This window comes from Myotis lucifugus, unplaced genomic scaffold, assembly GCF_000147115.1.
Source record: "Myotis lucifugus unplaced genomic scaffold, Myoluc2.0 scaffold_39, whole genome shotgun sequence".
Taxonomy (NCBI): Eukaryota; Metazoa; Chordata; class Mammalia; order Chiroptera; family Vespertilionidae; genus Myotis; species Myotis lucifugus.
In genome coordinates, this window is record NW_005871087.1 from 1,009,308 (window position 1) to 1,033,894 (window position 24,587).

General features: G+C 44.1%; 3 long non-coding RNA genes across 3 annotated transcripts; 1 reads left to right on the forward strand and 2 right to left on the reverse strand.

Moving 5' to 3' along the window:
• The first annotated feature begins 1,501 nt into the window (after positions 1–1,501).
• LOC106696972 lies at positions 1,502–9,005 on the forward strand. The gene is made up of 4 exons (XR_002828955.1): positions 1,502–3,358; positions 5,083–5,221; positions 7,183–7,474; positions 8,954–9,005. It is a non-coding gene; the product is annotated as an uncharacterized LOC106696972 (long non-coding RNA).
• Positions 3,493–3,932, reverse strand: LOC111825768. Its single transcript, XR_002828956.1, has 2 exons — positions 3,855–3,932; positions 3,493–3,711 (listed from the first exon to the last, which is right to left on the reverse strand). It is a non-coding gene; the product is annotated as an uncharacterized LOC111825768 (long non-coding RNA).
• On the reverse strand, positions 4,027–20,752 carry LOC106696974. Its single transcript, XR_002828954.1, has 3 exons — positions 20,463–20,752; positions 5,553–5,786; positions 4,027–4,583 (listed from the first exon to the last, which is right to left on the reverse strand). It is a non-coding gene; the product is annotated as an uncharacterized LOC106696974 (long non-coding RNA).
• Positions 20,753–24,587: the final 3,835 nt, after the last annotated feature.

A 24,587-nucleotide genomic window follows, 5' to 3' on the forward strand; every position in this document is an offset into this window, starting at 1 on the left:
GGAGAAACTTGTGAGCCACCAGCAGATTTCGAAATTAATATCACCAGACAGCATGTACCTCCTGCTATGATGCACTGAGTAAGATACAACATCACTTCTGTGGTATTCTTACCAAAATAAATATCCTGAATTTAATCATGATGAGAGAACAGATAAGCTAAAATGAAGGGGCATTTTATTAAGAGCTGTTAAAAATAAACAACAGACCCAAAATAGAATCACTCTTGCTAAGCCCCATCAAGACTTAATTCCTAACTTAATTGCAGTTAGAGCCTCTCCCAGGAGTGGAATTTTAAACCAATTAGTCTGGAATTTCCTGGTCAGTCCTAGTGAGATAATTTGCCTGATAACTCCCCCCCCCCCCCCCACTTCTTCTCCTAAGGGAGAGTGGCTTTGCCTGAAATAATCCACTCTTTTAACTTGCTTATCCCACTCTTTCTGCCTATAAGACCCTTCCATTTTGTACAACTCCTCCAAGCACCCTTCTAATTGCTAGATGAGACACTGCCCAATTCATTAATCACTTAAAAAGGCCAACTAGAACTTTACGTGTACTCAGTTGAATTTTTATTTTTCAATATTATTTTGGCCCAGCAGGTGTGGCTCAGTGGTTGAGTGAACCAGGAGGTCACGGTTCGATTCCCCGTCAGGGCACATGCCCAGGGTTGTGGGCTCGATCCCCAGTAGGGGTCATGCAGGAGAGAGCCGATCAATTCTCTCTTATCACTGATGTTTCTATCTCTCCCTTCTATTCTTCTTTGAGATTAATAAAAATATATTTTAAAATATTATTGTGTTTTAGTTTCAGGTGTACAGCATAGTGGTTAGACTATCACATACTTTATAAAGTGTGTCCCCTGATATTTCCAGTACCCACCTGGCACCAGGCATAGTTATTACAATATTATTGACTATATTCCCTATGCTATACATCCTCATGACTGTTTTGTAACTATCAATTTGTATTTCTGATTTTTTACAGAGAGGAAGGGAGAGGGATAGAGAGTTAGAAACATCGATGAGAGAGAAACATCAATCAGCTGCCTCCCGCACACCCCCCAATGGGGATGTGCCTGCAAACAAGGCACATGCCCCTGACCGGAATCGAACCTGGGACCCTTCAGTCCGCAGGCTGACTCTCTATCCACTGAGCCAAACCAGTCAGGGCCCAATTTGTATTTCTGAATCCCTTCACCTTTTTCACCCAGTCCCCTAAACCCCCTACCCTCTGGCAACCATCAGTCCACTCTGTGTGTCTATGAGTCTGTTTCAATTTTGTTTGCTTATTTTGTTCTTCACATTCCACATATAAGTGAAATCATATGGTATTTGTCTTCCTCGAGTTGACTTATTTCACTTAGCATAATACCTTCTAGGTCCATCCATACTGTCACAGATGGTAAGATTTCATTCTTTTTTTATGGCCAAGTAATATTCCATTGTGTATATCACCACAACTTTTTTATCCACTCATCTAGTAATGGGCACTTGGATTGCTTCCATATCTTGGCTATTATAAATAAAATTTCAGTGAACATAGGGGTGCATATATTCTTTTGAATTAGTGTTTTGGGTCTCTTCAGATATATACCCTGAAGTGGAATCAATGAATCATGTCATTGTTACAATGTGAGAATTTGGGCCTAGCATTGCCAGGGATACGGATTTTTAAATATTGGCAACTAATGTCCATTCTTTTAAAACACTGAATGTGCCACCTTTGTGGGCTGAACAAAATGTATCTGAGAACTGTCAATTGGCACCGTTAGATTCAAGCAAAGGGATAGGCCCTTTTCTCCCTCCCAGCCCCCTCAGACCCCGATTTCCCCTTGGAGGCCCTCTAGCTGCCTGGGAGGACAGAGTTTAGGTAGAGAGGATGACTCCAAGAGCAGAGTAGCTGGAGGAAATACTGAGGAGGGGGTGAGTAAAATGTGAAATAAATGAAATGGTACTGAGGGCAGAAGAGGATTTTCTGAAGCCAAGGAAGGGTAAGGCTGGGAAAATATAGAATCAGCTTATTTAGAAACTAGAGGCCCAGTGCACGAAATTTGTGCACCGGTAGGGTCCCTAGTCGCTGCCAGATGCCAACTGCTGGCTGGGGCCTTCCTTCATTCCATGCTGCCCCCTGGTGGTCAATGCACATCATAGCGAGCTATCAAACTCCCGGTCGGTCGAACTCCCAAGGGGACACTTTGCATATTAGGCTTTTATATGTATAGATAGGGGTTCTTGGAAGATGTAATAATAATCACAACTAAATAGTAACGTATTTATTATCGGCCTATTTTGTGTGAAGCACTGCCTTAACTCTAAATAGTTCCATCAAGTCGCTGATTTTTTTTAAAAAACCTTAGGGATCTCAAAGATGGACTCCCCAAAGTTTTTAGCCGTGTTCATTGGCTCAAAAAACATTTGATACCTACAATGTACCATGCACTACTGCAGCCCACAGCTCAGTAAGATACTGTCCCTTCCCTTAATGAATATGTCATTAAGAGGGTGGGAGAGTGACCAGCAAATTACTGATGGGTGGGCTCCCTGCCAGGCCAGCCCACACAGGGGGAGGGTGGCAAGGAGGCCCAGGGCCAGTTTCCTCTAAGAGAAGACATTTAAACTGATTTCAAGGGCCATTCAAAGTTAACAAAGCAAAGAATACGGGGATAGAGGATAAAATTCCAGGACGAAGGACACCACCCCTCTGATCAGGAACCACCTGCCCAGTGTGTTTGCTGAGAGATGTGGCCAGAGAGAGTTTCAGCCTTCCTTGCCATCTCGCATAGAAAGCAGTGGGCCCTCACTGCTCCTTCATGTGGTTATTAAACTGTGCTTGGCAAAGGGGAAGATGTGGAGAAATTCCATCAGTGAGCATTTATGAAGGTTGAGGTTATACCATACCTTCCCCCGTTGGAGACATGGGAGGGGTGCGGGAATGTGTGTGTGTGTGTGTGTGTGTGTGTGTGTGTGTGTCTTTTACGTATATGTAATTTTTGTTAAAGGGATGAGTAAAGTAGGGTCATATACTTGAGACTCTTGGTCTGCATACATTTTTTCCCCCTAGCAATTACTTTTTTTAAAAGCCTGTAGAAAATTAAATTAATAATATATATGATAGTCTACAAAACCAAAGGTCAATAAGAGGACTGGGAGGTGGGGAAGGTAGCCATGAACTTTCTCCTGCAGGGCGGCTTAGTGGACCCCCCACGCAAGTTGCAGAGTGGAAAATCACTGAGGTTTGTTGAAGGACGGGCAGCTTTTCCGGCAACACGTCTTGCAGGGACCCATGTATCACATTCAAACCAGGAAGCAGATGACAGAAATCACAAGCAGATGGAAACCCATGAATGGACTGTATCTGAGGGTGAGGCCCAAGTGACATGGACACTGGTTTCAGGGAGGATATCCGCTGAGTTTGGAGGAGACCCCCCACCCCACGCCGCCCCCTCTGGGGCAGAGCGATGGGAAATGGGAAGGCAGCACTGCCAAAAATACCTTGTGCCTTGCCCGAGTTCCATGGGCCAAAACCTACAGGCTTTATTTGTAGGACAGAAAATTCCAGGCTCTCGTAACAATTTGAAACAGAGGTGAAGTTGAAGACCCTCATGCCAACACCTTTTATTTATTAGTGTTAGTTACGCACCCACTCGTGAATTCCTCTGCCCGCGGTACTGGATGAGCAAAGACCTGTCCTTCCGAGGAAGTGCCAAGAATTTTCTGAAATGAAATCAGAAGCGCACAAGAAAAAATGGGCAGCAGAGATGAAACACAGAGTAATTATATTCATCATGTGCCTCCCCAGAAGATTCTCGGAGAGGGACATGTTAGGCCAGCAATTTAAGGAGTGGATATTTGCTTACCAAGTACTTTGGCCTTAGAAAGGATTAATTGGAGAGTTTTGTTTATAGGTGAGTTTGATTGAGGAGAGATGATGGAGCTGAGAAATTTAAAGGTGACAGGGATCTTTATCTAAAGAGTCATCACCAAGAAGCACCAATAAAACACCAAATGTGTACAAAAGGATACATTTAAGTATGCATTCTTGAAGAGTTGCTGGCAAAAAGTCAAAAGGTAAAACTCAGTGTAGGGTTGCTTGAGAAATTCTATTGCCTATTTATAATGCCCCAAGTCACCCCCTCATTTATTAGTTTTTTAATTTCCATGGTCAGCTCCAATTTGCTCAAAGGTAAGTACCTGTTCCTTTGGTCACAGCATGTACTTGTTTTGGGTGTTGGGAGACAGGCTTTGAGCTTGGGTAGCACAGCCTCCTTTGCATAAGCTGAAGTCATATTAGCATCAAGTTTATGACTGGATGACAGACTGCACTCCAGTTCCTTCCCTTCCTTGCGGTGGCGAATCTGTAACCAGAAAAGCCAGTTGGATCTCCTGGCTCACTCATCGGTGGGGGCTGATGGAGAAGGAGCAGGTGGACTGTCTTCATGGGATCTACACCTTTCAGAGTCAGGAATCCTGGAGGCTTGCCTGGGAGAGCCTCATAGGTATCATAAACTTGAGAGAATTGTGGCACTGCCAGCAACGATGGCATTCACCATGGACACCTCGCCTGGCAGATAAGCCCTCGGTAAGATCTGGGGAGAGAATGGGGTAAAAAAAAAAGTGGTAGTTTTCGTAAAACTAGAGTTTTGTGGGACCTTGAAACAGGTCGTGTGGACAATTGAGACAGAGCCTCCCACATTTTCATTATTTTTATGACTGTCTCCATCTCTAGGGATGGACCACACCCACCCTGTCACACAAGGAGGACTTTCCATAGGTTTTTTTTAGACCCAAATTAGAGATCAAAATCCTCTCCAGCAGTCTTTTTAGTGATTTTAGCAAGTCTTACATGACAGAGACATGTCTTTGAAGGTCCCCTGTCCCCTCCTTCCTTGAACAGTGGAACTCTAAGCTTTTAGGTGGACACACAGCCAGCTGGTTAAGGACCTTTTCCAGCCTCCTTCACAGTTAAGTGTGGCCATGTGGCTAAACAAATGAAAATAATAATAATAGCTTTCACTCCTATGTGCCAGGCAACTATCCTGAGTGCTTTGGGTATATTAACCCATTTAATTTTCACATTCACTTCAGGAAATATTAAGAAACAGAGGCACAAAGACATTGAGTGACTTGGCCAAGACCACACAGAAAGTCAGTGGTGGAGCTGGGCTTTCAACCCCAAACGCAGGCCCCGGCGTTGCATTCCAGCTCACATTCAGCCGCACGGGATGTGAGTAGAACTTCCAGATCATGCCCTGAAAGGGGAGAGGCTTGCTCTCCATCGCCCCACTCTCCTTCCTAGAAATCACCATCTTCAACTACAGGATGGAAGGCGCATGTGGAGGAGCCTGAGTGCCCAACACCATAGGACTAGCCTTTCAGTCTGGACTCCTGATGCTCAGCTTGTCACACACGAGAGAAGGAAACCTTTATCTGACTTTCATCTCTGGCATTTGGGGAAGGAAGGGAAGTTACATCCTAACTAACTTACCTTAGGTAAAGAGAGAGGTTGTGGAGGAAGAGACACGATGTCTTTGAGCACCTACTGTCTACAGGCATACCTGAGATATTGCGGGCTCGGTCCCAGGCCACTGCAATAAAGTGAGTATCTCAGTGAAGTGAATTGACATCTTTTTTTGCTGGTGGAGGGTCTTGCCTTCAATTTTTTTGCAAAAAAATCAACATCTGTGAAAGTGAAGTGCAATAAAGCCAGGTGTGCCTGTATCCAGTGTCTTCAGGCATTATCTCCTTGGCCCCACACAGAAGTTCTGCAAATGGGCAGCCTTAGCTGGGATCTGCAATGAGGAATCTGAGGGTCAGGGGGGTTCAGTCACTTGCCTGAGATCACATAGTTTGGTTGAGAGTTTGGCTAAAATTTCAACAAACCTTTCCCAAAGGCCTCTTTCTCACCATTCTACAGTGACTCATTCATAAGAGGCATGTCTATGTCTCTGTCATGGTTCACAGCCCTTTCATTAGTTACTCCTCAAAGCAATCTGATCACATTGGTACTCTGAGTTCCATTTTGTGGATAAGAAAACAAGACAAACAATTATATCCCCAAAGTCAACAGAAGGCCAAGGTTTTAAAAGCCACAGCTGCAGAAATTCAAGGCTGTTGACTGTTCTACACATAGAACCAATCTGGGAACCCAGAAGTCCTCATTCTTGAAATCTGTGAAGTGTCTTCTCGTTTGTATGAATTCAACGGTGGAGGATGGGAGTGGAGGCAGGTCAGTTGCTGGTGACACAGAAGTGCTGTGTTTAACCTGAGTTTTAGAGGTTTTTCCTAAAAGGTTTAACTATAGTCAAGGGTTGTTGGTCACATCAGACCTTCCAGGCTGCAGGGGACAGTCGCATAAAACTCCAACCTGGAAGCTGACCCTCTTCTAGAGACAAAGGCGATGGTTCCCGAGGCTCTCCCTCACTCTGCCCATGCATGGCCTCAAGATGGGAGACCTGAGACCCCCCAGTCCCAAGTCCTGTGGCGCCCCCTCTCTTCCTTCCTGCAGGAGACCAGCTATCTCTGTTCCTGGTCTACTGGGGGGAAATGTTGGCCAAAGTTCCCCACTACATAACCTCCTGGGATAACAAGGGCAGCCAGACTGAGATGGCATTTGCATCTATCACCCAAATTCCCCGGCAGGGGGCCCAATAGTGTAGCTTAAACTTACTGCCTGCCTCCTCGCCCCATTGACAATGGCAGGTGCACTTGCATCCTTGTGGGATTGGGGAGGGTCACTCCCCTAGAATCAGTAAGGACCAGGTGACAGTTCAGGGGTCCTCACTCCACTCTAGCTGCACGTTAAGATCACCCAGGGAACGTAAAAAACGATCAAAGTCCAAGCTCCACCCCCCAGAGACTATGATTTAGTTGGTCTGGAGGGGGTGGAGTCCTGCCATTGGTGTTTTGGGGAAAGTTCCCCAGGTGATTCTTTGTGGGCCACAGTAGGTTTTCTGCAATGTATCTTAGCAAAGAACCCTTTCAAAACGAAGGAATCAGTGCTGAACATTCTATCTCTATTAGGATGGCGAGTTCCAAGAAAGCCGTTATCCTATTTGTGCTATTGGACTTAGGCTTACGGATGGTAAATAGCTCCAGGCAAGAATGCAGCCCTAAATGTTCCTCTTGTATCTTTACAAGAATCGATTCTGGGACTGCCTGCCTGCCTAATTCTCTACCCCTGCCCAGTCCAGAGCCGCACCCCTAGGGGTCAGCCTGGAGCTCGCTCTCTCCAGGCTGCTTTCTGAAGGCAGGGGAAGGTGGAATAAAGATGAGGCCTCCTGGTGCTCCCCTCCCTGTCCACAGCACAGAACGCCATGTTTTCTTCATCCAATGTCTGAACCAGGGCAAGTTTCCACTTTACTTACGATCTCCGCCCCTGGACTGCGCCCATCAAGCAGGCTCCTGTTTTCTCTCGGCCAGATAGCATCAGAGGGCAACAACTGAAAGCGACTGCGGAACAATTGTCCTTTTATACAAGGTGACCCTCACAAGCTGGGGCGGGGTGGGGGGGGTGGGGAACTTTGCTTTATTATCCTCCAAATTAGCTTCACGGGAAAGGATCTGGGCCTCTACCTCCCCCAATGTCCGTCATCACCCCGATCCTGGGCTTTTCCTGGTCACCTTTCAATCTCCCCAACTCCTTCCTTTTTCTTTTCTTGGGAAAGAGTCAGGTTACCTAAGATGGGTTGAGGCAGATGTTGAAACTCAAAACCAGAGAACTTAAATCTGTGGGAGGTAGGTGGCCTGCAACAATCAGTGACGGGTGGAATATGGCAGAGATGACATAGAAAGACTGAATGAACCAGGAACCTCGTCATCTCCCCAAGTCTGGCTTAGATGAGCAGCCAACGGAAACTATGAAAATAGGCCACAGTTCCTTAGGTCTTCCTTTAGCAGGGTTTAAAGTTGAAGGATGAGTTTCTGTGTGACAGGTTGGGTATGGTGGGCAGTGAGGTTGCCTCCCCCACATCTATCATACCCTCCATCATTGTGGGTGTCTGCAAAACTGTTCATGTATCTGAAGAGAAGATCTTTGCTGTCATCAGAGCTTCAAGAATCTGTGACTTAACTCATTCAACAGCGTTGGATAACTGTTGGGTGCTGATGACACAGACACTGAGCTAGGCACTGAGAATAAAGTCGTGAGCAAAACAGGCAAAATCTCTGTCCTCATAGAACATTCATTCCAGACGGGGAGACAGAAAATGGATTGTAAATGGGGGGGGAAGAGCCATGGGGAAAGATAAAGGAGGAAAGAGGGAAGGAGGTGTGTGCTGCTTATCTAGCCGGGAAGACCTCTCAGGAATGGTGGCATCTTCCCAAAGACCCGACAGGAACAATGGAGCGCGTTCCCCTGGGAAGGTCTGGGAGAGAACCTTCTGGGCAGAGGGAACAGCGAGAGCAAGGACCTCAAGGAGAGGCACCGCGGGTCAAAAAGGGTACCATGTGGCTGAAGGGGAAGGAACAGGAGGGAGGCAGTGGGAGTGGAGGTCAGAGAGGCGCTGGGGACAGATGCTGCGGGGTCTTCTAGATGGTGGCAAGGACCTTGGAATTTCTCTGAGTGAGGGAAGGAAGCCATTGGAGGGTTTCAAGCAGAGGAGGGCCCATTCAGACCTGGGTTTTGGAAGGGTCGCTGTGACACTACGGAGCAGAGACAGCAGGGAGACTGGTGAGGAGAAAACTGCAAAAACCTAGATAAGCAATAATGGTGGCTCGATCCCGCTGGGCCTAAAACTGTGGAGGAGGCAGGAAGTGGTGGGTTATGGGTATATTTTCAAAATAGAGCCAACAGGATTTTCTGAGGGATTGGAGAGAAGGAAGAACCGACGATGACTGCCAAGATTTTGGCCTGAAGATCAGGAAGGATGGAATTGCCATTAACTGAGATGGGAAGTCAGTCAAGACTGCCCCAGGGTGACATCGCCACTGGTGACAATAAACCTCTTGCTCTCTCCAGCTGCTTCCTGTCCGTCCTGGCACCCAGAGAGGTATAAATAACAAACAAACAAGACTTTTCTGAAGACAACGATGACTACTGGAGGCTAGCCCTAGAAACTTGGGGAGAGCTATTGGTTTTTATAATTAATTAGAGGCCCGGTGCATGGATTTGAGCACCTACTGTGTACAGGCATACCTCAGAGATATTGCGGGCTGGGTCCCAGGCCACTACAATAAAGTGAGTATCTTAGTGAAGTGAGTTGTGATCTTCTTTTGCTGGTGGAGGGTCTTGCCTTCAATTTTTTTTGCAAAAAAGTCAACATCTGGGAAGTGAAGTGCAATAAAGCCAGGTGTGCCTGTATCCTAGTTGGAGGTGTGTGCGGGAGACAACCAATCGATGTGTCTCTCTCACATCGATGTTTCTCTCTATCTCTCCCCCTCCCCCTTCCACTCTCTTTAAAAATCAATGGAAAAATATCCTCAGGTGAGGATTAACAACAATATATATTTTTTTTAAAAAAAAAAGGAAAAAAGAAATAAGTCTTTGCATCTAAGTTCCTTGATGGTATCAGAGCAAGATTTTCTATTTTTTATTCTTTGGTGGTGGAGGAGGCAGTGGGACATAATCTAAATATATTTGAATCTTCTATTAAATGATCTTATGCCAGATCGCCACATTGGGAGAAAGTGTCTCTTCTTAGACTGGGACTGGGGCTGGGCTAACAGCAGGGGATGGTGAGGGGAGTCAGTGATTAAGGTAACTCCCATGAGCCCTGGAAATTACCATCTTTTAAATGGAAACATGCCCAGCTTTTTTTTTTTTCTTTTTCTTTTTCAAACAGGTTTACCATGTGACTTCAACTCCATTCTCTCTTTTCTCTTATGTTCCAACCACATCTGGGTTCTAATAAAGACCACGCTGAGACTCATTTGCTAGTGAATAGTCAATATTTTTGTATCTAAGGACTGTACGCTGTAGGCAAATGCAAGAGGCTTGGGCTGATTTTAGGCACGAACAAAAGCTGGCCTATTTTAAATAGTGCTGGTCACTGGATCTCTCTACTCCTGACCTGGGAGGCAGTAGTGTAGCCAAAAGCACAGATTCTGAAGCCAGAAGACCTGGCTTTGAATCCCAGCTCTGCCGTTTCTCGCTGTGTGACTGTTAACAACTGATTTTACCTGTAATATTTCAACTGTAAACCAGGGATCCTCATAAGAGCACCCACCTTCTAGTGCTAGTGTCAGAATTATATTAATTAATACTGTAAAGCAGTGAGAACAGCTACCACCTGCTACCAGATAACAGTAACCATTGGCAGTTATAATCTCATCATTACATTGCAAGTATCAAATGAGTTCATACATGTAAAGTACTCAGCATAGTTCCTGGACATGGGATGTTAGGTATCACTTTCACCCTTTGTTCATTTGTGCAACACGTTTTTAGTGAGCAGCTACTGTGTGCCAAGCCCTGGTTTGGGTACGGGGGGAGCGGGGGGACAGAAGTGAAGAAAATAGCCTAATCCCCTGCCCCTTTGGAGCTTACATTTTAATGCTATAATAGTAGACATCAGGGTTAACCTTGCCATGAAGGGCATGGAGCTTAAGCCATAAGCTCCTCAACTGTACAGGTCCTTCCACAGGCTCAATGAGGGTCCCTAACCAATGTCTTCGACTTCTCACCTGATTTTGTACTCATAGTTGTGTATACTCTTTCTTAAGTGAGCCCTCAAAACTGCAAAAGCTTCTGACCCCACAAAGCCTGGGTCTGCCTTCAAGATCATTATTATTTAGGTAACAATAGCATATTATTATTATTATTATTATTATTATTATTATTATTTTGGAAAATGAGGCAATGCTGTAGGTGACTTCTGAGGTGTTATATTATTACCCTTTTAAGTATCCCAAAGAAGGTGGACTCACAGGCTGGGGAGAGAGCCTTACGTATACAAATCAGGGTTACCGCATCTCCTCCTTTGTACCTCCCACGTCCCTTTTGGCACATTGTACCATCTAGTTAATAGCCTGAAATCTCTTCTGGAAAGAAAATTGCTTGCAATGAAGAGTTGTCTCAAGGCTGTGGACTCGGCTAGGATTCTTTTAGTAGGAAGGGGGTTCTGAGACCATAGACGCCCAAACCCTCAATTTATAGATACAAAGGGAACCTGGATGGGTGGGTGCTCAGATCTAGGGCATGAACTTCCTCCTCTCCTTACAGCAGCCTGGACCCAGCATCCGGACAGGGACAACCCACATTTGTCAAAATGTCATGGAGTGTGTGTTCAGGTATTTTCTCACAGTGCACCTTCTGCTCGGGCACCTGCAACCCACATGCAAATATAATTTCCAACCTGCCCGATGGAGTGGCCTGTTTGGATGGCAAACAAGACTTTGCTCCTTCTGAGTGCCTCTGTACACCTCACCTCACCCCATGCAGCTGACTTGGGAAAACAAACGTATTTGTTGATAGGCACAGCCATTAGAGACGCATGCAGAACATTTACTTGACAGGGTTCTAACTAAGTCCCTCTAGGAAAAAAATAAAATAAAATAAAATAAACTTTTGGTTTTTGGATTAGAAATATCTAAGCAAGTAGGTTTTTTAAATAGTTTGACATTTTAACCCTAGCAAGGTGTGGTCTCATATCAGTATCTTGTGCTGTTTTTTTGCCATTCTGAAAAAAAAGTATAAAATAGAATTGCCTGTCATATAGATCTTTGGGAGGAATTATATGCAAAATTAATTTACTCCTTAAGCCAGACAAGCATATATAATGATCTGCTGTAGCTAGGATTGCAGTTTTTGTGTTTTTTTTTAAAAGTGCTGGGAATAGCAATTGTGTGCAAAAGGAAAGATTTGGATGAGGGCTTTCAAATAATTACTCTATTAGAGCTGGTTTATTAACTTTTGATATTAAATGAATATATTCATGGAATACTTATTCTAAGAACAAATTATCTTTAACCTTCTCCATGTATCCAAATGCTCACACAACTTTCAAAAATGACACTGGGCAACCTTTTAAAAATGCCTTTCAGCCCTGGCCAGTATGGCTCAGCTGGTTGGAACATTGTCCCGTACACCAAAAGGTGGTGGGTTGGATTCCCAGTCAAGGCACATGCCCAGGTTGTGGGTTCGGTCCTCAGTCGGGGTGCATGCGGGAGACAGCCAATTGAGTTTCTCTCTCACATAGATGTTTCTCTTTCTCTAAAAAAAAAAAAAATCAATTAAAAATCAATTGAAAAATGCCTTTCATACAATGGCTGTTTAAATAAACATCCTTCACAAGTTAAATAACTTAATTGCCCATGATTTTTAAAAGAATAGCTTTAAAGTACGAGGGGATCTGAAATGGATGGTCATTTTGATTTCAGTTGTTTTGTTTCCCCAGCCAGTTCCTTCCTTTTTGTTACCAGCACACATTGTATAAACTCCCATCAGAACCAGGGACTGTCTGAATTTACACATCCTGTCTGGGTATCATATGAATAGTGTCTCCTGTGACCCTCAAAACTGTCCCACCTTCAGGATAAATTACCTGGTCGCCCTCATGCTAGTGCAGGCCACACCGGGTTCTGGTGTCTCCCTGTGGAGACTCTGAGTTCCTTGGGGAGGGGACCCCTGTCTTTGTTCTTTTTACCCTTTTGTCCTCTGTGCCTAGAACAGGATCTGACACACGAGAGCTACTCGGGACGTGTTTACTGAAGATTAACAGCCAGCCAGTCACCAGAGGACTGATATTTCCTAGTGAGATATATTGAGTAAGGGCAGCCGTAATGATTTCATTCTATTTGCTGAATTGGGCTTGAGCCTATTAGCTAATCAGCAGTTGGCCATTAGTATGGTCGACAAAGAAACAGTGACAAAAGAAAAAAATACCAGGCAAAGGAAAACAGAGGAGGAGGAGAACATGACCCAAAGCCAGGCAGTGTTCCAAATACAGAAATGACCCCAGCACCTTTTTAATTAACAGGATCTGCTACTGCAGAACCAAAGTCTGGAAAATGCAATCTACCCTGCAGTCAAAAATTATAAAGATCTTCCAATATTTATAGTCATATACCTGGAAAGGTAAAATTGTTTCTAGTATACGACGTGCTTATTTTATTGTTTTTTTACAGAGAGGAAGGGAGAGGGATAGAGAGTTAGAAACATCAATGAGAGAGAAACATCGATCAGCTGCCTCCTGCACACCCCCTGCTGGGGATGTGCCCGCAACCAAGGTACATGCCCTTGACTGGAATCGAACCTGGGACCCTTCAGTCCACAGGCCGACGCTCTATCCACTGAGCCAAACCAGTCAGACAAGAATGATATATTTTGATCTTGAAAACAAAAATGATACTTTATAGAAAGAATTATAATAGTTGTCTGATCCCTTAGGAAAAGACCCAGAACCCTTGGGGAAATGTATGCTAAGATGCAGTTTTAATATTATGTAGTTTACTTTTATTTAGCAGGATAGTAGAAATAGTCATTTTGATGCATACATTTATTCTCTTATTGAACTTATTTCCACTAGGAGGGTATTTGGAGGTAGGTTAGGTCATGAGGGTGGACTCTTCCTGAGTAGGATTAGTGACCTTATAAGAGAAGGTCAGAGAGATAGCTCTCTTTCTTTCTTTCTTTCTTTCTTTCTTTCTTTCTTTCTTTCTTTCTTTCTTTCTTTCATATATTTTTATTGATTTCAGAGAAGAAGGGAAAGGGAGAAAGAGATAGAAACATCAATGAAAAGAGAGAGTCATCAATAGGATGCGTCCTACACCCTCCCTACTGGGAATCAAGCCCACAACCTGGGCATGTGCCCTGACTGGGAATTGAACTGTGACCTCCTGGTTCATAGGCCGACGCTCAACCACTGAGCCATGCTGGCTGGCCTAGCTTTCTTTCTTTCTACCTTGTGAGGATACAACCCAGAGAATGGATTTCACCAGAACCCAGCACTGGCACCCTGACCTCAGATCCCCAGGCTTCCAGAAACGTTAGAAATAAATTTGTGTTGTTTATAAGCCACCTCATTGATGATATTTTGGCATAGCAACCTAAACTAAGACAAGTCAAAAAGAAGTTGCAAAAATAGTTCAGAGAGGTTCCAGGGACCCTTCACCCTAATGGCCACATCTGAATAGTATACTAGCCAAACCAGAAAATTGACAAGATCATCTCTTTTTGAAATACCAAGTATTTGGGGGATATCCTGACGTAAATATGACAAGAGACTCCTTGGACTCTTTACACCCAAATAAAATTATTCTACAAGGTATCTATGTAGTAGCAGGACCGAAGAGCAAGTTTTATTATTATATGTAACCTGACATCAAGTCACAGGCCTGGACAGATGTCAAAATCCAGAAGCCTACCCCTGGCTGGAGTACTCAGTGGTTAGAGCGTCAGACCACATACCCAAGAGTTTCGGGTTCGATTCCTAGTCAAGGGCACCTGCCTGGGTTGCAGGCTCGATCCCCCGTCCCAGTTGGGGTGCAAGGGAGAGGCAACCAATCGATGTGCCTGTCTCATCTCTCTCTCTCTCTCTCTCTCTCTCTCTCTCTCTCTCTCTCTCTCTTTCTTTCTCTCTCTCTTTCTCCCTCAAAATGAATGGAAAAAAAATAACCTCTGGTGAAGATTAACAACAATAAGAATCCAGAAGCCTCACAAAACATTGAATGGGCTTTGATGAACTATGTGTTGGTTTAAATTCTGGGCCATCCTACTTTAAATAAGCTGAATTTAGAGTAACAAATGACATCGATGGACCAAACACGGTTATACTTAGTGGTAATGAGATTGAGAATAAATTTTTCTTTAAAGTACTATTTAAATTCATTATGTACCCTGTGGAGCATTGCTTCAAAGAGCAATCAGCAGCATCTGTAAACAATAATAGAATTAAGACACCAATATTTTAGCTGTAATATAAATGCCTGCCCCAGGGCCACACATTAGTTCCTCAAAAGCAGTGTATTTTAATTTATTTTGGAAACACCTTTATTTGGTACATCAACTCCTTCTTGAAGTTGCATTAAGCAAAATCCAAGAAAACCAATAATATGGAAATTATTCCCACCACACAGTTTGTTGTTATTAAGCAGGTGGTTTGGGGGCTTGGAAAACATAATAACAGTATATTTGTATAGGCCCGAACTACTGGACAGAGGAAAATAGCAAGGCAAAGAAATCTTGAAGATGAAAACATAAACGTATTTATTTAAGAAAGACTTACTGAAGATCACCTGGTGGGCAGTCACAGGCCTGGGCACTGGGTACAAAATTCTGGATTAAACATTTCTTCACAAATCATTTAAGAAGCATTTGAAGAAGGAATTTGAGTCCTAGCTGTTGTCTGAGATCTTTCATTGATACCTTGGGTAATACCTAGAAGTACCAACATTTAAACTTACAAAAAGGGTGTCATGGCATTGAAGGAAATCCTGGAGATAATAGTGGAGTACTATTGTCCTAAGAGATCCTGAATACATGACATTCTTGATGTCTTAGGGGACAAATAATATGGAAAAGCATTAGACAAGGCCAGGTGGCTCGATTCCCAGTCAGGGCACATGCCCAGGTTGCAGGCTTGATCGCCAGAGTGGGGCCTATTGCTAATTCTCTCTCATCATTGATATTTCTCTCTCTCTCTCTCTCTCTCTCTCTCTCTCTCTCTCTCTCTCTCCCTCTTCCTTCCTCTCTGAAATCAATTGAAAAACGTTTACATAAAAACTCTGGATTGAAAAGTGATTCATAAGAATAAGACTAAAAATGTGAATTTTATTACACATTATATTTATACACATAACATATGTATAACATATATACACATTATATATAAAGTATACATGTTATGTATATATTAACAAATATATTTTCCTTTTACCTATATGCAGCCCAGGTTGTGGCGGCGTGAGCAGGGAGTGAGAGTCCATTCAGGGCAGGATGCTTCGGAGCACGTAGGCTACACGGGGGCTTTGGTTTCCATGTCAAGAAGGTCATGAAAGGTTATTGCCAGGCCGAAGCCGTAATGTCACAGAGGGACTGCGTTCTGGGCCCGTGGCTGGGGCAGGCTCTATGGGAGGTCCTCCAAGTGCATACACCTACAGGTTGACTCCAGTAAAGGCAAGAGGGCCTCTTCCTGCTCAGTGTTCCTCCTGCGCCCTCTACAGAGAAAGCCTGGTTGACATCATGCTCAACTCGACAGAACGCTTACAAGAATTCTGTTGTTGATCACAGAGCATATATCGAAGAGTGTACTTGGAGCTGAGAAGTGGTAAGTTGATAACCAACACTGTTTTTTCAAAGAGTACAGCTTTGTCCAACTCATCAGGTACTATTTGGGGTGGGGTGGGAGAGAAAGACAGAAGTGGACTGATCTCATTCACCCAAACTCAGAGGTGGGTTAAGGGTTTCCTGAAAGGGTTGAGCCTTGCCTAGGAGGTCTCTCCTAGAGCGTGTTCTTTGTCCTCGTATGAAATGGAAAAACCTGTCAATAAGTTTCTCTTTGGAGCTCAAACCTTGTGTGTCTTCATTACCAACTGGCATGGGACTTTTGCGTTCTCTGGACATCATCATTTTTAGCTTTGTAAATCCATTCTTTAGAGCATTAAAGAAAATGGTTCCATCATCTTAAAAAAACAAAAACAAAACATGACTGGAGAGGAAAGGAGGCCTAGCTACCCAAGCTGTTTCGCCTTCTGCTTTGGTCACGAAGATTGAAGAAATGAGTCTGAGCCTCCCAGTCCTGCTTCTTCCCTTTATGAGTGACAGCCACACGGGGTGTTAGACTCCCAAGCAGACCTTCTACCTGTCCTCCCCTTCCTCCTTCCCTTCCTCCTTTTTCTTTTCCTTCTTCTCCTCAACCTCCTCCTCTTTCTTCTTTTTAAATTAAGTAGTGACCAAGAGCCAGGCACAGTGACAAAATGAGGTGGTAAGTACTGTTATTATCCCCTATTTGGTGCTATCTGTGTCCTACATCCCCATGGCTTTCATTACTCCTTCCCTGCACACAAGCTCCCTAGCCAGCACCGGAGTCTCTTTGGTTACCTTGTCCCAGAAAGTCCCTCAGGCTACTGGGAGCCTCTGTAAATGCCTGGTGTCCTTAGCCCTTTGGAAGTGAGCCAGAATGACCCGGGGATTTGGCTCCATATTGCTCTTCCCTTCCCTGTCTCAGCATCTGACTCCTCCACGGGTTTTTCCTGGGAACACTTCCGGATACATACTTTCACCTGAATCCTGGCCTCAGGGTCTATTTCTGGGAAAGTCAATCTAAGACGTTTCTGTTTAGCAATCAGGGAAACTGAGAAGTCCATTGCCCAAGCTTAAAAAAATAAAAAAAGTGAGTGACACTGAAATTTAAACCTGACTTCTGATTCTCAAATCTGCAAACTTACCCATTATACCCAATACTGCTTTGTGAAACAAAGGCCGTCAGTTAACATCTAGGTCTCTCCAGAGAAGGACAGCTCTGGACAAAACACTGCTAGGAAGGGCCAGCCACCCCAACTGAGTTGCCTTTTATCCACCACCCTAGGGTTTTTTTAAGTTAGTTCTTTGAGGGCAGACTGTGCTATATTCGACTTTACTCCCCTCCCCATAGTACCCAGCAACTTTCCAATGTCCAAGCTTTGGGAACCAATACCTGGCTATGATGAACTTTTCACTACGCCACAGTGGCAAGGGAAAAAAAAGTCAATGTGGTAAATTTTTCATAAAACCAAATGTGTTCAATATAAAGGACTCTTAACTCTGAGATGATATCCTTCCTACATTTTTAATGTTTAAATATCTTTTCTTATATAAGATTGTAGTAAGAGTAGATAGCAGTTGACATATTTTTAAATGGTCTAATCTGACAAAATTAAATTTGGCAATTCTGTTGTTATAGTTTTGTTTTTGTTTTGTGTGTGTGTGTGTGTGTGTGTGTGTGTGTGTGTTTAAGACAAGGTTTAGCAGAGAATGGAAGGCTCATCTCTGCTCCACGTGGTGATAGCTGGAATCCTCAACTAGGGGCTGGAGGATCTGCTTCTAGGGTGGCTCCATCACGCTGGCAAGTGGTGCTGCAAGCTGGGAGATCAGCTGGGCTGAGGGCTCGATTCCAAGGACAAGCATGGGAGAGAGAGCCAGGAGGAAGCTGTATTTCCTCTTATGAGCTAGCCTCAGACATCAGATAGTAACATTCTGTCCTTCCCTCTCAGTGAAGGCAGTCACAAAGACCCACCCAGTTTAAGGAATGGGGACAGTCATAAACTCCACCTCTTGATGGGGAGTGGCCAGGTTCTGGAAAAGCATGTGGGATGAGAAATAATACTGTGGCCATTTTTTGGAAACACAGAATGTCATACCATGAATTGTCTTCATTCCTTGGGGGGTTTCTGCCAGGCATGGATGATATGGCCAACCAGGACTCTCAGGCTCCCACCTTCAGCTCCATCATCTGAGAGGGATGCCCCTCTTGCCTTTGGCCCAGTTTGGGGTGGATCTTTGTACCAATTACAGTGGTAACAGATTGAATAATGTGATTGGCTTATTTGGGGCCAGGGGCCTACCACTCTACCAATCACTGGCCTAGGGGGCGAGATCTGAAGGAAGATGGCATCCAGAAGAAGGGAGGGATGCCATCCTGAGCTGACAGACCAATAGCCATGCACCACAGGCACCGAGTTCTGACTTTAAGGCATGCTGTCTTGGAGGACTTGCTCATAAAAACTGTTCTTCCCTCCTCCACCAAGTGACAAGGAAGGCAGCCAGGGCCTGATAAACGGGCTCCCTGGCTGCAACCCCAAGAGAGGACTTGTATTACTTTATAGACTCAATTCTGACAATTTAATGCAGGTTTGGGTGGATGTTGTGGAGATTTATGTTTAAAGAAACAAACCCAGCAGGCTTGGCAATAAATGCGATTCATTTCTTTCCGGAAATCTCTGCTCTGAGAAGGTGTGAAGTTTCAAGTTATATGATCCTTGATGGCTGCAAGCTACCCACAGATGTTTCTCAGAACAACTTGTTTGGTTGAACATTTCAGCTTTTGAAAGCCAGCATTGGCCCTAAAGACAAGAAGCTACTTGAGAACATCGAATAAAAACTAGATTTGGGGGCCAGATAGTCAAGACCTTCCATAACCTGGCTCCAGCTAAAAATTACAGCATCCATTTCCACCAGCAATTTAAACTTCAATGGGTAGAATTTAAAATAGTGTTTTAAATACTTTTCTTTCTTCCTTCCTTCCTTCCTTCCTTTCTCTCTCTCTCTCCTATTCTTTCTTTCTTTCTTTCTTTCTTTCTTTCTTTCTTTCTTTCTTTCTTTCTTTCTTTCTTTCTTCTTTCTTTCTTTCTTTCTTTCTTTCTTTCTTTCTTTCTTTCTTTCTTTCTTTCTTTCTTCTTTCTTTCTTCCTTCCTTCCTTCCTTCCTTCCTTCCTTCCTTCCTTCCTTCCTTCCCTTCTTTCTTTTTCTTCTTACTAATTTTTACAGAGAGAGGAAAATATCCATTGGCTGCCACCTGCACGCCCCCTATTGGGGATTGAGCCCAGGCATGTGCTCTGACTGGGAATTGAACCAGCAACCTTTCAGTGCACAGGACCACACCCAACCAACTGAGCCACACCGACCAGGGCCTAAATACTTTTCAAAACGTTTCTTTTTCACCTTTGGTAGTTTCCTCGGTGGTGGGTTATGGACCATTTTTGTTTCTTTCATACGTTTCTGTGCTTGAGGAAACCTAATAAACATTACTTGGGGGGAAATAAAATTCTTTCCTCGGTAGAGGGAGCCTCTCAAACCTGTCTAGCGCTGCCGGAACTCTTCAGTGGGAGAGGATGTACTGCCGTGCGTGGCTGTCCGTCTTGCATCGCAGCCGGTTCTCACCGTGAGAAGGTCCTTATGTGGAGCCTGAACCTGCCTCTCTAACCCAGAAGTACAGTTCTGGGCTCTGGACCAAGATGCACAGTCCTTCTCCTTCCCGTGACTTCCCTCTGGATATTTTCAGGTCACAATGAGGTTCATCCCACACATTCAGCCCGAGCTTTCTGTGGCCCCGTTAATCATACCCAGAACCCCCCACCTGAGGATATTTTTTTGCATTGATTTTGAGAGAGGGAGAGAGAGAAACATCAATGTGAGAGAGACACATTGATTGGTTGCCTCCTGTATGCACCCTGACGAGGGCCAGATATCGAACCCACAACCCAGGTATGTGCCCTTGACTGGGAATCCAACCTGCAACCCTTTGGTACGCGGGCCAATGCTCTAACCACTGGAAAACACTGGCCAGAGCAAGATGGACTCTTAATTTTAAATGTTCCCTCTGACAGTGGGGTGCCTGCATTCAGTTCAGTATTTCTTCATCCTCTCATCAACTATGCGTGGAGACCTATGTGGGCCAGGCACCGGGACCAGAGAGTCAGGTGGACAGATCTATGCCTCGAGGATCTTACAGTGACTCAGAGGAGATAAAGACAGAGTACCAAGGGCTGCTATTATCTCTCAAGGTCATGACTACCTTTTTTTCTGATTGTACAGCAAAAACCGTATTATCTTACCTGGTTTCTGCAACAAACCTTTTTCACACGAACTGGGACAATGCCATGCACCTTTCATCCTGAATCTTCAGGTTCACGTATTTTGTACTTAAGTACAGTAATAGTTTCCATTTCGTCTTGTCGGTTGCAGCTCAGCTTTCTGATCTGTCAAAATCATTTAAATCTTGATCACACCATCTTTTTTATTTGCCATTTTCCAAGTTTAGGGTCATTTGCAAAATGGATAAGCATGACTTTTAAGGGTTTTGTTTTTAAATTAATGGTTGATTTTACAAAATGTGGACAAAACAATAAACAGCACCCACCCTAGCTGGTTGGGCTCAGTAGCTATAGTGTCAGTCTGTGGACTGAAAGGTCCTGGGTTCGATTCTGGTCAAGGGCACATGCCCAGGTTTCGGGCTTGGTCCCCAGTAGGGGGGGGGGGGCGTGCGGGAGACGGCCCATTGATGAATCTCTCTCATCATTGGTGTTTCTGTCTCTCCCTCTCCCTTCCTCTCTGAAATCAATAAAAATATATTTAAATAAATAAAATAAACAGTACCCTATGAAATGCCACACCAATTCAAAGACCCTCCAGAAAATCTTGAATGAATGAATGTGTACTTCTCTCTGACATTTTAAAAAAGTCCCTTCACTTGCTATTTTCCAAATCAATTGATCACTTTTTCCAGAGTTATGGCACTTCAGTGTAACTAGACTGGTTGTAGCATATCGGACATAATTCATGATATAAATGCGTTACAAAGAACTATAGTAATGTATGTACATCAACCCAAATACCTGTTGCCCAAATTACCACCCCTCCACTAATCCCTGCCTCACCACTTTAGAAAGGAAAATTGGGTCATTTGAATGTAATGTCCAATTTCTTTCATTGTAAGTGTCAAAAAGAATAACCTTTAAAAAATGTCTAAGGTTGTCCTGGCCAGTTTTCTCAGTGGTTAGAGCATCGGCCCTCGGACCGAAGTGTCTCTGGTTCGATTCCTAGTCAGAGGCACGTACCTTGGTTGCAGATTTGGTCCCTGTCCCAGGAGGCAGCCAATCGATGTGTCTCTGTCTCTCCCCTCCCACTGTCTCTGGGAAAAAAAATCAATTGAAAAAACATCCTTGAGTGAGGATTAACAAAACAAAACAAAAATGAGTGTCTAAGTTCAACCAAGGCATCTGCTAAGCCATTTTGTTGGTCATGTTAAAGCCCTGGACTACTCAGGAAAATTCTATTTTTATGTTCATTGTTGAGGGCATCAGGTATCAACAGGAAAGCAATCCTACTGAGAGAGATCAGATAATCCCAGACAATGGGTTGTCCGGCCACTGCCACAAAGTTCTGGTTGAGTTTGCAGAGAGCTGGGGGTCTCCTCCCAGCCCTGGAGCAACTTCCGGTGCTTCCAGGTGCTCCATAGAGTGGAGATCAGAGGCAGAACAGGGGCACCGGGTAATCTATCAGCTTGTGGGGAGCTAACATTCATTGACAAGAGACAGGGAAATAAAAATGGTTTTTGGAAGGTCATGCCCTGGGGCTGGGGTGTGTGTACCTGGGCTCTCGCTGGGTTCTGGAGAGGGAGCTCTCATTATTTACCATCCACTCTAAACCCAATGACAGTCTACCATGATGACAGTACGACTGTCTAATCCACCGACTTTATTCAGATTTCACTACGTGGTTCACGAATGTTTCTTTCTTTTCCTTGCGCACGGTCTAATCCCATACTATGTGTTATATTTAGTTGTCATTTTGTAAGTCTCCTTTAATCTAGACTAGGCCCTTTGTCTTTCTCGTCTTTCAGCACCTTGACATTTCTCAAGAGTATAGACCAGTTATTTTGCAGAATGTCCCTCAATTTGGGGTTGTCTGCTGTTTCTTGGTGAATAGATTCAGATGATGTATTTTTGTATCCAGAGGTACTGCTGTGTCCTCAGCACTTCATATCAGGAGGCATGATGTTTATTTGTCCCATTAGTGATGATGTTAACCTTGGTCACTGGGTTAAGTGTTCGCCAGATTTCTCCACTATAAACTCACTGTTTTTTCCCCTTTATAATTATAATAATCTTTTAGGAAAATACTTTGAAACTATGTAAATATCAAATGGATGTTTTGAGAGTAACGGGGGAGCGGGGGTAACACAAAGAAACCAGGATTATTCACTGGGATATACGATCGCCCTAGTTCTGAAAGACTTTTATGACTTCCTGTTATAATGGCCAGGCTGTTCCCAGCCACAGCTCATGGGCCACATTTGCAGTGGGGCCTTTTCAGAGCCTCCCACTACTCTGCCAGCATTTCACACCCTGGAGAGATGTCCATTAAAGACTTGTAACACTTAAGTGTACCTCTGATTCTTTGTCACTCTCAGATTGAGAGCTCCTTGAAGGCAAGGACCTCACCATTTCATCTTTATCTCCTACTGCCTTACTTGCAGCTGGTAGAGGAGAGGCACTACCTAAATGTCTGAATTCACACTGGCCTTCTCTGTACCTTGGTTTCCTTAGTTTTTGGAAAGAGGGATAATGAACTTGGCCAAGTTGTCCTTAAGGATCTGAGATTTTATAAGAGAGAGTGTTTGGTAACTGGGAACGTGCCAGAGGACTCCAAGACATTGCTGTGTGGAGCACACCTGAGTCTCCTGTCACTCATGGGAGGGGCAGCCCAAACTCAGATCTAGGATGTGAGGGCGATCTGGCTGCGACATCTGTCACCCCATTGATCGCCAGGGTTGATTCAGCTGATCTGGCTGGCTAGGCGAGTGTCCCCCTCCTCCCTCACTGATCCATGTGCGTCCCTCCCAAAGCTGCGCGCTCGGTCGAAGAGGAGAGGACCGGTCTTTGGTCAAGGGTATACGAGTAGCTGCGCTCCCCTGCTAGAACCTCCAAACAAGCTCTCAAACTCAGATCTAAAATCAGCTTGTTGCCCAGCCGGAGTGGCTCAGTGGTTGAGCTTCGACGTATGAACCAGGAGGTCACGGTTTGATTCCCGGTCAGGGCACATGCCCAGGTTGTAGGGGGCCTGCAGAAGGCAGCCGATTAATGATTCTCTCTCGTCATTGATGTTTCTATCTCTCTCCCTCTCCCTTCCTCTCCAAAATCAATAAAAATATATTTAAAAAAATAAAATCAACTCGTCTACTTTGTGTTCCTCAGGGTCATTCCTCTGACTGTTTTGTTTGTCTTGGTAGCCGCAGGGCCTTGTACAGAACCAACCAGAGGTGCCCTAGAAGTCTTTTGAAAGAACACCTGCATAAGTGTGAATCCAGCCACTCTCCCTCTTCTTCGTGTTTGATTCTCCCAAAAGAAATCTAAGAACTGGCACTCCATCTGACACAGTATTGTGTAACCATTAAAAAAAAAAAAAAGCTCATGAAGAGACCAATATCAAGTAAAAAGGTTGAATGAGTAATAAGAGAAACTACCCACATGCAGATGGCTTCACTGGTCAACGCTGCCAAACATTTGAAGAACCATAAATACCAATTCGTCACAAACTTAACCCAAATGTAGACGAAGAGGGAACACTTCCCAATTCATTGCATGATGCCAGTGTTACCCTCATATCGAAACCAAACAGAGACATCATAAGGAAACTCAGACCAATATCTCTTATAAATATAGATGTTTAAATCCTCAGCAAAACACTAGGTGCACACAATCCAGCAGTGTATAAAAAGAATTACACACCATGGCCAAGTGGGATTTATCCCAGGAATTGCAAGGTGGCAATCTATGAAAATCAATCAATGCATTGGAAAAGGGAAAACAGCCACATGATTACATCAACAGACAGAGAAAAGGCATTTGGTCAAATCCAACAACCTTTCATGAAAGAGACACACAATAATCTAGGACCAGGAGGGACGCTCCTAAACCTGATCAAAACAAAACAGAGCCCCAGCTAACATCACACTTATTGGGTGGGGGCATGACAGGTTTTCTTCCTAAGATCAGGAACAAGATAAGAAGGTCTGTTCTCACTCCTTCTCTTCAACCTTCAGCTAATTGACAAGGCAGTTACCCAAGGAGGTGAAATAAAAGGCATTCAGATAGAAAAGAAAGATACAAACGAAAGAGGGGGCAAAAGTGGGTTTACAGTTGTACATATGGAAAATGATACAATAATTAATAGAAAAT